The sequence below is a fragment of the Phascolarctos cinereus genome, unplaced genomic scaffold (genome assembly GCF_003287225.1).
Source record: "Phascolarctos cinereus isolate Bilbo 61053 unplaced genomic scaffold, phaCin_HiC Scaffold_1;HRSCAF=81, whole genome shotgun sequence".
Lineage (NCBI taxonomy): Eukaryota > Metazoa > Chordata > Mammalia > Diprotodontia > Phascolarctidae > Phascolarctos > Phascolarctos cinereus.
Genome location: NW_027555514.1, coordinates 227371853 through 227388402, shown reverse-complemented (window position 1 = coordinate 227388402; position 16550 = coordinate 227371853).

Below are 16550 nucleotides of genomic sequence, written 5' to 3'. Positions count from 1 at the left end.
TTGTTTTTAAGGTGTTTTTTCTTTCCTTCAGATTTTACTCTAGCGCCTACACTCTATAGCAGGGGTTCTTAACTTAGAGTCTGTGAACTTTAAAAATACATATTTTGATAACTGTATTTCAGTATAATTGGTTGCCTTGGCAATCTACGTATTTTATTTTGTGCATTTGAAAACATTTTCCTGAGAAGGGATCAGTGGCCTTTACCAGACGGCCAAAGGCTTCTATAATATAAAAAAAGATTAAGAATTGCAGGTTTAGATGAATTCTTCCTCTGTTTATTCTGCCCCGGATATTTTCACTGAAAAAAAAAAAACCTCGAGTGGGGATAGTATATAGCAGAGCTAGGCTTGGACTGAATCAGAATCACTAGGTTTGAATCCTTGCTCTGCCACTTACCTTTGTGACATAAGCAACCTCTCTGAACCTTGTTCTCGTCTTTAAAAACAAGACAAGAATATTTTCACTAACTATCTCACCAGGTTGTGAGGGTCAAATGAGATCATAAATATAAAGTGCTTTGAATACCTTAAAATATCCCATAAATGTAAGCCAATCCCTCCTCCATCCTTCTGCCCTAGCTCAAAGATCCTATTCCCTTTTGCCTTCTAACCACCTCCTACCCCAGTATGGGTCATCCTGTCTTCTACTCAAGGAGTCACCTTAGCACAATGTACATAAAAAATGGAAAGGACAATTGGCACCTGACCCTGGACTTTCCCTGATTAAGCTGTTTTTTAAAAAATATTTAAATCTTATGACTTTGCATTTATCCCAGTCGACCCTTAATCCACACTAATTTCAGGCTGGGAGGGTAGAAGGAAGGGTTAGGCTATTATTATAAATGTTCTCTTGGTTCATTTCTTCTAGATATTCATGTGGTCCTTGTGAAAATAACTTTTTTCTTTAATTCTCAGTTTATAATTATTTATAATTATAATTACACTCTCTCTAGATTTGCATTAATCCTTTATACTAGTCAGTGTTTTCTATGATTTGCTGATCTCTAGCTTTAGCTCCTGAACTGGGACTTTGTGCCAGGGCCATTGGGCTCAGATCTAAATCAAGGTCAGCTGTACTGATTTCTGGTCACTGCTTTTCTCACTTCTATTCCTAGCGTTTCCAAGATCTCTGGCCTGGGGTTTTCTCAGAGGAACCATACACTCTTGCTGTTTCCGGACACAGAACCTACAGGCTACTCAAGTCTTGTCTCTAATTGAGCTCAACTTACCAAATATCAATAAACAAGACCATTTCCATACACAAAGAAGAACAGAAAAAGATTATATTGGAAACTGCATATCTCTGCTGTGTACTGCTTATTTTTTATTTTAAGTACATAATAAATTCAACATGTTAGTTCCAAAGCTGCCCTGTTTGTATCTCCTTCTGTTCTTTTCTGTGTATTTTGTTTTAATTTTGTTTTTTTAGGCAATTGGGGTTAAGGGACTTGCCCAAGGTCACACAGCTAGTAAGTGTTAAGTGTTTGGTCTGAGGCCGCATTTGAACTCAGGTCCTTCTCACTTTGGGGCTGGTGCTGTATCCACCTAGCTGCCCACTCTTCTGTGTATTTTTTAAAAAGATTTCATTAATGCTCTTTTTTTTTCATTTTTTGAACATCGTCATCATAATCTATCCCTTTCATCATTTTTATGGTACAGTAATGTTTCATTACTCTGGTATACCATCATTGTTCAGCCATCCCCCAGTTGATGGGCATCCATTTTGATTCCAGTTCTTTGCTACAACAAAAAGTGCTCCCTTGATTTTTTTAATTAACAAAGATTTATTTTTCTTTCTGTCTCATATCCCCCCTCAATTTAAAAAGAAAAAAGAAAAACAAAACCCTTGTAATAATTTTTTAAAAAATTCTTGCATCAGCCATGTCTAAAAATATGTCTCTTTCTGTACCTTGGGTCTATAACCTCCTTGTCAGGAGGTGCATAGCATGGTTCATCATTGGTCTCCGGAACATTTTTGCACATATGAGTCCTTTCCTCTTTCTTTTACTTCTTTTGGGTGTGAGACTAGTAATGGGCTGGTTCAAAAGGTATGCACAGTTGAGTGAATTTGGGCTGTAGTTACAAATTGCTTTTCAAAATGGCTCTCAGAGCTGTTTTCATTTGCGTTTCTCTTATTACTAGTGATCTGTAGTATTTTATATCAATTTGATAGATTCCTTTTCTTCTTTTGAGCACTTCCTGTTCATGTCCTTTGAGCATTTGTTGGGGAATGGCTCTTGTTCATCTATATTTGAATCAGTTGCTTATATGTCTTGGATATTAGACATTTATAAGAGAAATTTCCCGCAAAGATTTTTCCTACTTAATTATTTCTTTTCTAATTCTAACTATATTGATTTAGTTTGTGAAAAAAAAAATTCAATTCTATGTAATCAAAACTGCCCATTTGAACCCCTGTGATCTTCTCTAGTTATTGTTTGATCAAAATTGATTCCTCTGGCCATAGTTGTGGAAAATATCTCTCTGCTTCCCTAATTTGTTTATGATGTGACCTTTTATATCTAAGTCTTTTTTTTTCCCATTTGGAGCTAATTGTGGTATATGGTATATCTGTTGGTCTAAAAACAATTTCTAGCAGATTGCTTTCCAGCTTTCCCAGCAGTCTTTGTCCAAAAAATCCAGGAGATGGAATCTTTGGGTTCAATGAACATAATGCTACTATATTTCACAGATCAACTTTTCTATTTTTTTTTAAATCAATACCAGATAGTCTTAATGATCATTAGTTTATAATATATAGTTTGAGGCCTGGTACTACTAGATCCCCTTCCTTCTCATTTTTTATCAATATTACCCTTAAGATAATATCTGAAACAGTATTATCTCTATAATATACAGCATACCAAACAAACCACCACAGATTATTTTATAGATCTACCCTCCATTTTCCATCAGTAGCTTTGCTTGTATTTTTTCTGGTAACATACAAAAAGGCTGTGCAAGTTTACTTTATATCTTACTACTTTGCTGAAGTTATTATTTCAATTAATTTTAATTAAATTTCTAGGGTTTTCAAAAAGCAATAATTTTGTTTCCTGTTTGCCTCTTCTTAATTCTCAAATTCTTTTTTCTCATATTATTACTACAGCTATCACTTCTAGAACTTAACACATAATATTGGTGATAATGGATCTCCTTTACATACAAAATGTACTTTGATATAAAGAATTCTAGCATTTCTCCATTACAAACAATGCTAACTCTTGGTTTGAGAATAGATAGTATTTACCATACTAAGGAAAGGTCTATTTTTTCCTATGCTTTTTAATGTTTTAACAGAAATGGGTGTTGCGTTTTTTTCAAAAGCTTTTTCTCATCTATTCATATAATTATGTGGTTTTTGTTACTATTAAGGAAGATCTTTGCCTTTTACTATTTTAGCATAAAGAGATACTAATTCTGCATCTATTGAAATAATTGTGTGATTTTTATATTTTTATTCTTATGGTCTACTATATTTATAGTTTACAAATCTAAACTGGTCATATTGTATAATATTTTTTAATATGTTGTAACCTCTGTAGCACTCTCCACTCTGCATGTGCTACTCTGCTTGGTTTCAACTCCTTGTATCAAGATGAACCTCTCAGATTAAGCTCATCATCTCTAATCTCATCAAGCCTTGATTGACACCACTTCCCTCAGCCTCCTCCCTCCTCTGATTGGAGGGCTAGAGAATGGAGCACCAAATTCTTCCTAATGCCTTCCTTTATAGAGGGTAGCAATTGGACTTTGGGGTTCACGCCACTCTTCATCTGCTTCTCTGCCTGGTATCAATTCCAGCAACAAGATAACTACAGGAGGTACTCCCTGATCTCCTCCCCCAACCCCACTTGCCTCCTTTTCTGCATTCTCTCCCCCATTAGATTGTAAGCTCCTAGAGGATAGGGACTGTCTTTATTGTTGTTGTTGTATACCAGTACATAGTAGGTATTTAACAAATGTTTATTGGATTGGAGAGCCAATATTTAGCATTGGTGTTCATTAGAAATAATGGTCTGTAGTTTTCTTTCTTTGCTTTATCTCTCTTTGGTTTTGGTGCCAGGAACATATTTGTTCCATAAAAGGAATTTGATAGGATAATTTCTTTCCCTACTTTTGCAGATAATCTATGAATACTGTAAATAATTGTTCTTCGAATGTTTGATTGAATTTAATTATAAATCTACCTTTTCCTGGAGTATTTTTCTTTAGGAGTTCCTTTCTAGCTTTTTTCATCTTTTCTTCTTCCGAGTTTGGCTTATATTAATGTCTGTTTCTTCTGTTAATCTGGATGTTTTATATTTTTGTAAATACTCATCCATTTCATTGGTTATGTTTCATTAGCATATTAATGGGCAAAAATTTCTAATAATTTCCTTTATTTGTTGTGAATTCTCCTTTTTTCACTTTTTTATGCCAGCAACTTGCCTTTTCTCTCTGTTAAAAAAATTGCATTAGCTAATGACTTTGCTTATTAGTTATTGGGGGGGGGGGAACCAATGCCTCATTTTATCAATTTAGTGATTTTTGGTTTTCAATCTTTGACTCCTTAAGACCACTGAAATTTTCTATTGGCACTATACTATAGTGGAAACCTTTCATAGGTGCTGTCTACCCCATTACAATGTGGGTCTTTGAGAGCAAAGATTGTCTTCTTTTGTGTGTGTGTGTGTGTATGTGTGAGGCAATTAGGGTTAAATGACTTGTCCAGAATCACACAGTAGTGAATGTTATGTGTCTGAGTCTGGATTTGAACTCAGGTCCTCTTGACTCCAGGGCCAGTGCTCTATTCACTGTGCCACCTAGCTGCCCCCCCCCTTTAAAAGTAGCTCCAGCACTTAGAACATTGCTTGGCATACAGTAAGCACTTAATGAATACTTTTTTATTCATCCATTTTCAGAATTTTTCTTTTTGTGTTTGGTTGTACTTTTTAAAAATGTGTTCATTTTCTTATACTTCTAGTTGCAAGCCTAATTCATTAGTTTGTTCCTTCTCTATTTTTTTGGGGAAATACTAAATTTACCCTGTTTTGCCTACAACTCAAATGTGAAATTAATGAAATTATTTATTGTTTCTATCATTTGTTCTTTCACTCACCAATTCTTTCGGATCAAATTATTGAATCTTTAATTTTGAATATTTTCTTCGAAGACTCTTTCTTTGACTCTTCAAGGAAACATGCATATTGTCTTTCCAATTAATTCTGATTTCCTTATGTCTGATGATTTCATTTATGGAGAGATCAACTTTCATACAAATTTAGGCTTGATGTCAGGAAAAATTTCCTAACAATTAGAACTTTTCAAAAGTAGAATAGGCCACTGCAAGAAGTAGTGGGTTCACTTTTTTTTTAGAGGCCTACAAGCAAATGCTGGATAAATCACATGTCAAATACATCATAGGGAGGATTGCTTTTGTAAATATGTTGGACTAGAATCAGGGGTAGGGAAACTGTGGCCTCAAGATCCTCAAGTGCAGCCCTTTGACTGAATCAGAATTTCTTTCAGTCAAAGGGCCACACTTGAGGACCTTGAGGCCACAGTTTCCCCACCTCTGGCAGATAAATGTTGAAGTCCCTTCCAACTATCAAATTCTGTGATGTTTTTTAATTACTACTGTATTATTTATAGTCTATAGAGGATCATCTATCTTTTCTGTCTTTTAAATTTTGTTTATGATTCCCTTATGCCCTAGCACATGAACAATTTTATCAAGATCTCTAGAGAAATGTATGTATTCTTTAACATTTTTGTTCAGAATTTGCCATAGTTCAAATCTATTTTGTCCAGCAATCTGTTCAGCTCTATATGTTCTTCTTTTTATTTAACTTTCTGTTAATTTATCCAGCTCTAAGAAAGGAATTTTAAAGTCTACTATCATTTTATTACTATCATTTTGTTGTTGTTGAATTTGTCTAGCTTTTCTTTTAACAACTTAGATGCTAAGCTTTTGGTGCATCCATACACACACATGTATGTATGTAATTTTTTTCATTGTCTATGATATCTCAGAATTTGGCTTTCCTGTTTATTTCTTTTGATATTATTAACTCCCCTCCTTCCCCCATTACATAGTATGGATGTATATTCACCTAAGAAGTCTTGTAAAATTTATCAGCAGTAGATTGATACTGTTGTAGATGCCCAGGCAACTATCACCTATCAAGTGGTACGTTGAGTGGTAGCTGGGAGGAGCAGTGGTGGCCTGTCATCCTGTCAGTAAGTACAGAATTGCTGCAGTGGCTGCAGTGAGTGAAGTCTGAGTGACAGCTAAAGCCAGGAGACATCATAGGATTTATTGGTAGCTAATTAGTGCTACTACAGAAACACAGGAAATGTTTACCCATGAGGAACATTGCCAATGGCAGCTGGTGAGAGCCCTATCACACTGCTCACTGGGAGAGGGTAGCAGTTCCAGCAATGATTGCTTTTGGGGTCTGAGTTATAACAACTGCTCCATGGCCTTGGCTCCCAGGAAACTTTATCAGGTTTATCAACAGTTGAAACATGGTACTTCAAAAGCCCAACAATTATAATTCATCAAATGGCATTTCAAAAAATGGCTGGTAAATACAGTGGCAGTCTCATTTCTTGCCTGCACTGAGTTGCAGTAATGTTTCTTTTTCTCCTCAGTTGCTGCTGCCATCACTATCAAGATCTTGGGTGGCAGTTAGGAGGATAAGGCCATTGCTGCCACTACAATAGTGACAGCTCCAGCCCTCTTCCTGTGTGGGCTGGGGGAGTAGTGGCGTCACAGGGGATCTGGGAATGAGGGGCTGGAAGAGTTGCTGAAATCCAAGAATATTGTGTCAGTGTTGCTTTTATCTGCCAGTCTATTAGCCTTGTTGTAAAAGAAGATGAAGATGATTGAGCATGATTTTGTTCTTTTTCATTTTTTTATTATTATGAACTTGAAAAATATAAACATTTCCTTATGTAAATATAAAAGAGAGAATATTTGGATCCCAACCCTACTCCCTTCCTTATAGTTAATGCAGTCAATTAGCAAAGAGTAGATAGTGGAGGTAATGAGGTATTTATAGGTTAACAAGGTGTTAATGCCCATCTGAGAGCCTCTAAGGAGCATGAACACCTTTCTCTGACATAATTAAAAGAAACCATTTCATTGGATGAGCAAAAATTGGCCATGCTTTTGCAGGGCTTTAAATAGTTGCATGAGTTCATCAGTTCATCTGTATGAGCCTTGTCACTTTGAAGCTGTTACTCAATCATCAGGAGATACTGTAACCAGCAGGGAGAAGACACGCGCACTCCAGACAGAATAGAGAAAAACTGACCATCTGAAGAAGAAAGCTACTTTGAGGAGCATAGAAGAAAGCTGGCTATAGAGAAGTAAATGGGCAGTCAAGTTGGATTGTAGAAAAAAGAAATTACTTTCAGGCCCTGCAGCGCTAGGGCAGTGAATAGGCTTGCCCATATGTTCCTTACACATATGCCCTAGAGTGCCACTGTACTTTTAAGTTTGGGCTAATTCTTCCCATGGCACATAGATATATTTGTAGGAAAGTGAGAGATTTATGGAAGAATATTTTGTACCCACTGAGCAGCTCGACAACGCAGTGGGTAGAGCATTGGACCTGTGGTCAAGAAGACAACTTCCTCAATTCAAATCTGGCCTCAGACACTTACTTACCAGCTGTGTGATACTGGGCAAGTCACTTAACCTGTTGGCCTCAGTTCCTCATCTGTAAAATGAGCTGGAGAAAAGAATGGCAAACCGCTCCAGTATCTGCCAAGAAAACCTTAAATTGAGTCACAAAGAATTAGATTACACTGAAATGATTCACCAGCAACAAAATTTTGTACCCACTATTTTTACTATTTCATCTCTATAAATGTCTTTGCTTTGAGCTAATTTTCTACTGGCCAGTTAGTGAGAAACGCAGTGGTAGGGGCTCGCAAGAATGATAGGAGTATAGCTACAGAGAGTACCTTAGAACTTATGGTAATAGTTGCCTCCTAGGGAACCTGAAAATCTGTAACTGCTGAGCTGAGAGAGGTAACTCTAAGGGGGCACTACATAGAGAAAAGGCAAGAAAAAGTTTTATATGAAACCATAAAAATGTGTTACACATAACTTGGTTTTTAAAAGTATAATATTAAATTTAACAAGTTACTTTTTACATTGCTTTATTTTTTCTGCCCCCTTCTGAATTTCATTCTGCTTTCCTCTGTGTACTTTAACAATATTTCCATAGCTCTTTTCTTCCTTCCTTCCTTTTTTTTTTTTTCTGGTTTTACTGCCATTAGCCATGCCCTCCATAACACACATGCACAAACTGACAAAAAGCTCTCTTATAACAAAAAAAGTATTCAAGAAAAAAAAATCTCTGTATTGGCCAGGTCTGAGACTATATAACAAAAAATTCACAGCATAATTCTTCAGTGCTCTTCTGGAGTTCTGAATAGGCACAGCATTGATCATGGTTCTTAAGACTTTCATATTTGTTTTCCTTTAAAATGATGTAGTCATTGTATTTGCTTTTTTCCTGGTTCTTCTCATTCCACTTTTCATCAGTTTAAGTCCTCTCTGGTCTTTTATCATTTCTTATATTACAATATCATTCCATTCATGTGTTATAACTGGTATAGCCATGTCTTACACTAAAATAATATCCCATTACATTCATATGTTATAATTCCCCAATAAATAGGCAACCATTTTCTCCAGTTGTTTTTTTTAAACAAAAATATTGTTTTAAATATTTGCATGCATATGGTTATACACTTTCCCTTTTTCTTTAATATCTTCATTATATTTGTTTAGTAGTTGTATTTGCACAGTTTAATGACTTTTGGGGGGTAGTGCCAAATTATTTTCCAGAATGGTTGGACTAATTTAGAGCTCCACTCAGTGCAGTAATGAGCCTGTGGAGGGCCAGTATGGTGCAGTAGAAAGAAAGAATTCTGCAATTAGAGCAGATGAATCGATGATATCCCCTCCACCCTCGAAACATGTGTTCTTTTTTTCCTGTTTTCTGACAGCCCCTCCAACTATGATCACTTTCATTTATTGTCATCTTTGCCAATTGGATGGATGTTTCTTCTGATCTATTGATATAATCTGTCAGTCAATAAACAAGCATTAAGTTTACAATGTGAAAGGCACGTGCCAAATGCTAGGAATACAAATGCAAATAGGAAGAAAGAGTTCCTACCTTCAAGGAGCTTACCTTCTAATTGGGGAAGAAGCTTCCATAAAAGGAAACTGAAAAGGACTGGGAGACAAAGGCACTGGTAGGAATACAATAGAGGAAATCCAGAGTGCAGCCTGTCTCCTTAAATGGAGGTTCTGAGAGGAGCCAATCAAATGAGGGGACAGGTCAGAGTGAGAATACTTCCCAATGTGTGAATTCCAGGGCAGGAATAACCTTTAGGATGAAGAGTTGGGGCTTGGTAGAGGAAGTGCAGAGTGTAGCTTTGAGAAGACCCTATTTATATGGCTATTATGTTTATAGTTTTACTAATATTGAACCAACCCTTCATTTTCTCATATAAATCTAACATGGTCATTGTGTGTAATCTTTAGATGTTTCATTGTAGCCTCCTTGTTAAATTTTTATTTAATATTTTTGCATCGATAGTCATTAAAATAATCTATGGTTTTCTTTCTCTTTTTTTCTCTCTCTGATTTAGGTATCAAGGTTCGTAGAATAGGTGTTAAATCTTATAGATTTTGGTAGGATGCCTTCTTTCCCTATCTTTCAAACTGTTTCTGTAAAACTAGAATTTATTGCTCTTTAAATATTTGATGGACTTCTTTGGTAAATCTATCTAGTGCTGTACCCTTTTTCTTTGGGAGTGCATTTATGTGTTGTCCAATTTATTTTTTCTATGATCTGGTCATCTAAAATTTCAATTTATTTTTCTGTTATTCTGAGTATTTTATAATTTTATAAATATTCATCCATTTCATTTAAATTATCAATTTTGTTGGAATATAATTAGGCAAAATAGTTTCTTAATTATTTCCTCCTCATTTTTTTTGAATTCTTTTACTTTTTTATCTCAGCAATTTGGTTTCTTCTTTTAAAAAATAGATTAGTTAATAGTTTATTTTATTCATTTTTAAGAGTTCTTAGTTTGTCTTCTATTTTGTTTATACCTTCTTTGATCTTAAGAATTTCAATGTTTGTGTTTGATTGGGGCTAATCTACCTAAAATTACTCTAGTTTTTCAGTTGTAAGCTCATTTCATTTACTTTTTTTTTTCATTCTCTCTGCTTTAGTTTTATCTCCAAAGTTTAGGCATTTTGTCTCATTGTAATTATCTTTGATGAATTAATTAATCTATGGCTTTTGTGATTTCTTCTTTTACCCACATGGGGGCTGTGTATTAAATTACACTGTCCCCATTTAAACTTGAATCCTTTCCTCAAATATCCTCTATTATATATTGTGTTGAATACAACACAATAATTTATTGTGTTCTGCTTTTATGCATTTGTTTGAGGTTTTTGTGCCCTACTTTCTTTTCTTCTCCTTCTTCTTCTTTTTTTTGGTTTTTTAGGCAATTGGAGTTAAGTGACTTGCCCAGGGTCACACAGCTAGTAAGTGTCAAGTATTTAGTCTGAGGCCTCATTTGAACTCAGCTCCTCCTGACTTCAGGGCCTGTGTGCCACCTACCTGGCCCCCCCCCCCCATTTTCAATAGTCTGGTGAAACCTATGGATCCTTTCTCAGACTTTTTAAAATTCATAAAATAAAATACATAGTATTATGAAGGAAAACAATTATATTGAAAACAAAACAAGTTCATGGACTGTTGGTTAAGAATCCCTGACTCAGCATACTTTTGTAATGGTGCTATACAGGACTGAATGCTAAGTATATTGCTTTCTATTCTCATTCAGTGATTTCCAGAGACCTATCACATCCACATTTTTAAAAATTCTATTCAGATCCTTAAATTCTTTCTTGCTTATCCTTTTGTTAGATGCATCTTGTGTTAAAAGGTAAACATTGAGGTCCCCAACTATTATAGTTATTCTGCCTATTTCTCTGAGAACTTTAAATACTTAGACACTTTAAGCTTTAGTGTGTGTGTATATATATAAATATATGTACATATATTTATTACATATTGCTATAATTTGACTATCTCTAGTATCTTTAAGCATAACATTGCTTTCAGCCATTATCTATATTTACTGATGCCTTGTAGAAAATTATGTTTGCTATCCCTGCTTTTTAAAATTCTTTTGAAGCATAATAAATTCTGCTCCAGATTCTAATTTTTAATTCATTGTAAATCTTTATATCTCATGTGTTTCTTATAAACAAAATATTGTTAGCTAGTCCTCCCTAATCCATTCTATTAGCCTTCTCCATTTACTGGGTGATTTTTATCTCATCCACATTCAGATGACTGTTAACTTTATATTCACCTCCATAATATCCTCAGTTGGAGAAGGAGAAGAAATTTGACCAGTACTAGTAATCTATTATTGAAATGTTACGTTCCTACTCCTTTGCCTCTCTTGTCTTCAGTAAGCCAAGACCCAATCTCTGATTTTTACATTCTTTCTCTTTTCAATCCCTCCTTTATAAGATACCCTAAACATGTTTGTTTCACTTGTGACTGTTTCCTCTGAAATTCCTCTATTCCTGTTGAGTTTAATATATTTCCGCACCAATTTCCCCTACTCTTTCCTCTATTTGTATATTCTTCTTCTCAAACACCCCAATTATAACGAGTTTTGCCCTGTCTTCCCTAGTTCTTTCTTTTTTTTTTTTTACTTCCGCCCATTTTCTCATGCAGTCAACAGAACAAAAAAGCCACATCCTGTCCTTGTGTTTTGTATGTTACTTTTCTCTTGGCTTCTGTTTTGCAGTTCAAAGTTTCTACTTGAATCCGTTCTTTTCATTAAGAATGTTTGAAAGTTTACTATTCTATTAAAAGTCTGCACTCCCATAAACTTATATCCAGATTTTTCAGAGTAAATCATTCTTATTTGTAAGCATTTGTGTTTTGCCTTTGGGAATATTGTATTTCCAGATTTTCTGTCTTTAGTAGGTGCAGCATAGTCTTGTGTGATCCTTACTGATTTGGGAGAACTTGAACTAACATTTTCTTCTTGCTTCTTGAAATTTTTTTTCAGAGTTTTTGGTTTAGGGTTTCTTTCAAGAGATGAACAGTGGATTCTTTCTCTCTCACTTTGTCCTCTAATTCTAATGGATATGGGTAGTTTTCTTTCATGATATCTTGAAATATGGTATCCTGGTTTGTTTTTGTTTTTTTGTTTAGTTGGTTATGGTTTTCAAGGTGCCTAATGATTTCTAAATTATCTTTCATCAACCTGTTTTCCAAATGTTTTTTTTTTATTGTGTGAGCATACCTTTTCCCCTCCATTTCTCAATTTTTTCACTTCTAATATTTTGTGTTATTTTATGAATCATTGAGTTCTGTTGCTACCACTGCATCCAGGGCCATCTCCAGTCCACATGATCTCTATCTTGCCACTGGATCCAGATGGCTCCAGAGGAGAATGTGAGGCTGGTGATTTTGCACAGCCCTCCCTCACTTCAATCCAATGCACTTGCATGTCATGGCATCACCTCCCTGACGTCATGGTCCTCTTCGAGAATGAAGGACAACGAGTTCTGTTTATTCTAGTTTCCAAAGTCCACTATTTGGATAAGGTTTTCCACATTCTGTGCTAAGCCGTTTGTTCTCCTTCCATTTTTTTTTTCAAGAGCTCTAATTTCACTTTTTTATTTCTTCAGTTTTTCTTGTGATTGTTGTAGTCATTATGACCAACCCAGTTATTTTCTTTTTGGCTCTACTTCTGCTTGTTTTGTTATTCTCTTACTCTGAGTTAACCTTTTAACCCTTCTTAACCCATGAGTGTTTTTATTTTTTTGTTGTTGCTGGCTTCTCCCCACTCCCCACCCCCATATTTGGCTGCTATAGCCCCTCAACAGCACTTTCAGGCTTCAGGTCTGTTTATCAGGGTTTGTGTTTTCTTTCCTGGCGTGACCCTTCTCCCAGCCACTGCTAGATCCTTCCAATCTTTTTGTGCCGTGCTAGGTTGGCTAGAGGAGGAGCTCACTTCTATTTCTCTTTGGCTTTCTTTACTGCTACCTTTTCTGAGATTTTTTTTCCTCTACAACTTTTAACATTGTCATTCTAACCAGAAATGTGAACTTTTTTCTTTTTTTAAATTTATGGAATAAAACAAGCCGTTTCATAACATAGCATAATAAAAAAAGACGATTGCACACAAAACTGCAAATGCATTTTTCATTCCAAATGAATTTAAATTTTTCTAATTCATTAAAATAACTTTTTGGTAATTTAATTGGTATGGCATTATGTACAACTTGCTATTCCTTTTAAATATAAAGTTATCATGTAAATTTCTTTTTTTTCCCTTCCCTACCCCTCTGCCCTACAGAGTGCTACCACCAGACAGAAATAGGAATGTGTGTGTGTGTGCGTGTGTACACACACACACACACATATATACATATATATGTAAAATTATTCTATAAATCTATTGATTAGTTCTTTCTCTGGATGCAGATAGTGTCTTTCTTCATATACTATATAGTTAATTTGGGTATTTATAATAGTCAAAATGACTCATTGGCTCAGTCATTCTAAAAAACAATATTGTTGCTCCTGTATACAATGTTATTTTGGTTTGCTGCAAGTCTTTCCGTGCTTTTCTAAGATCATTAAGCTCAGCATTTCTTACAGCACAGTAGCATTCCATCACAGCTATATACAATAACTAGTTCAGCCATTCCCCAATTGATGGGCATCCCTACAATTTCCAGTTCTTTGTCATCACAAAGAGAGGTACTATAAATATTTTAGAACATATAGGTTCCTTTCCTTTCCCCCTAATCATCTGTGGAAATGGACCTAATAGTGGTATTGGTGGGTCAAAGGATATAGGCAGTTTAATAACTCTTTGGGCATAATTCCAGATTGCTCTCCAAACTTGTTAGATCAGTTCACAATTCTACCAACAATGAATTAGTGTCCCAATTTTTCCACATTCCCTCAAACATTTGTCATTTTCCCCTTCAATCATTTTAGCCAGTCTGATAGTTGTAAAATGATATTTCAAGGTAGTTATAATTTCCATTTCTCTAATTAATAATGATCTATAGCATTTTTTCCATGTGATTATAAATTGATTTGATTTCTTCATTGGAAAACTGCCTGTTCATATCCTTTGACCATTTATCAAATGGGGAATGACATATTCTTATAGATTTGACAAAGTTCTTTATACATTTGGGATAAGACCTTTATCTGAGAAACTGTCTATAAAATTCCCCTCCCCCCAATTTTCTGCTTTTCTTTTGATCTTGGCTATATTTGTTTTATTTGTAGAAAAAAATTTTAATTTAATGTAATCAAAATTATTCATTTTACACCTAATTTTGTTCTCTTCTCTTGTTTATTCATAAATTGTTCACCTATCCATAAATCTGATAAGTAATATGTTCTTCTAGTTTTCTCATAATATCTCTCTATATCTAGGTCATGTATCCATTTTGACCTTATCTTGGTATAAGATATTGGGCTTGCCCAGTTTTTGTCACACTGCTTTCCAGTTTTCCTAACAATTTTTACCAAATAATGAATTCTTATCCCAAAATGTTAAGGCTTTACACTAGTCAAAACAAGGTTAATATATTTATTTGCTGCTGTAAATTGTATGTCTACTCTTTTCCATTGATCTACCCATTGTATTTCCTAGCCAGTAGCAGGTAGTTTTAATAATCACTGCCTTATAATACAGTTTAAGATCTGGTACCACTAAATCTCTTTTCTTTATATTTTAATTAGTTCTTTTGATATTCTTAATTTTTTTTTGTTCTTCCAAATGAATTTTATTTTTTTTTAATTCAGTAAAATTTTTTTTTGGTAATTGAATTGTGATGACATTGAATATATAAATTAGTTTAGATAAAATTGTCATTTTTGTTATTTTGGCCCTGCCTACCCATGAACAATTAATATTTATCCAATTATTTAAATCTGATATTATTTGTATAAAAAGTTTACAATTTCATTTATATAGTTTCTGGATTTGTTTTGGCAGTTATATTCCTTGGTATTTTATACTGTCCAGAGAAATTTTAAATGGGGTATCATTTACTATCCCTTCTTATAAGGTTCTGTTTGTGATATATAGGAATACTGATGATTTATGTGGATTTACTTTACATCCTATTTTGCTAAAATTATTGTTTCAACTAACTTTTTAGTTGAGTCTTTCGGATTTTCCAAATATACCATATCATCTTCAATAAAAAATAGCTTTATTACCACATTCTCTATTTTGATTCCTTCTATTTCTTTTTTCTTCTCTTACTGCTATTGTTAGGATTTCTAATACAATATTGAATAATATTGGTAATAGTGGGCCTCCTTGTTTCACACCTGTTCTTACTGGGAAGACTTCCAGCTTAGCCCCATTATAAATAATGCTTGCTGATGGTTTTAGATAAATGCTTTCAGTCGATTTAAGGAAAAACCAATTTATACCAATACTTGCAAGTGTTTTTTTTTAATAGAAATGAGTGTTGTACTTTATCAAAAGCCTTTTTCTGCATGTATTGATAAATCATATGATTTTAAAACTTTTATTATTGATATAATCAATTATGTTAACAGTTTTCCTTATTTTAAACCATCCCTGCATTGCTGGTATAAATCCCACTTCATCATAATGTATAATCTTTATAATATATTGTTGTAATCTTTTAGCTAGTATTTTATTTAGGATTTTTGCATCCATATTCATTAATGAAATTGGTCCCCTACTCAGCAGTCTGCTGTTCCTTAGATGAAATTTCGTGAGGTAAAAGTTCACGAGGTGAAATTTCTTGAGGCAGTGAGTGAGGTGAAAGTTGAGATGAAATTTCTTGAGGTCTAGTTGGCTTCCAGATAGAACTGCCTCAGGGCCTGTTCGTTGATTAGTGGAGTGGGCCTGGAGGTGTCTACACTTCACCTCAGTCCCTGGAGGTCCTATCTTTTCTGAGGTCCTCACAAGTTATCTTAGATGGACAACTGCTTTACCTCTTTACTTATATATTATTATTTACTTATTTATTTTTGTGAGGCAATGGGGTGAAGTGACTTGCCCAGGGTCACAAAGCTAGTAAGTGTCAAGTGTCTGAGGTCACATTTGAACTCAGGTTTTCCTGAGTCCAGGGCTGGGTCTCTATCCTCTGTGCCATCGAGTTGCCCTCTTACCCCCTTATTTTTGCTGCTCTACATTTTCTGGCAATTTTCTATCTGTGTGTGAAGGAAATCTGGAGAGCCTGCTCCCAGAATGCATCAAAATTAATTTTATTACTCTCCATCAGGTGCTTCTTTGAAGCAATGGCCAATGATCCTGGCAGGTATTATGTAGAAGGACAGTAGAAAAGGAAGGTCAGCCGGGTCTTAGTTGTCCCCTCGCCAAATCCCTTTATGCGGGGTGGAGTGTGAGGCAGCAGAAAAGGGGCAGTTCAAGCCACTATGCCAGCTCTTCCATGAGTTGAGGATGGAGTGGGAGGGCAG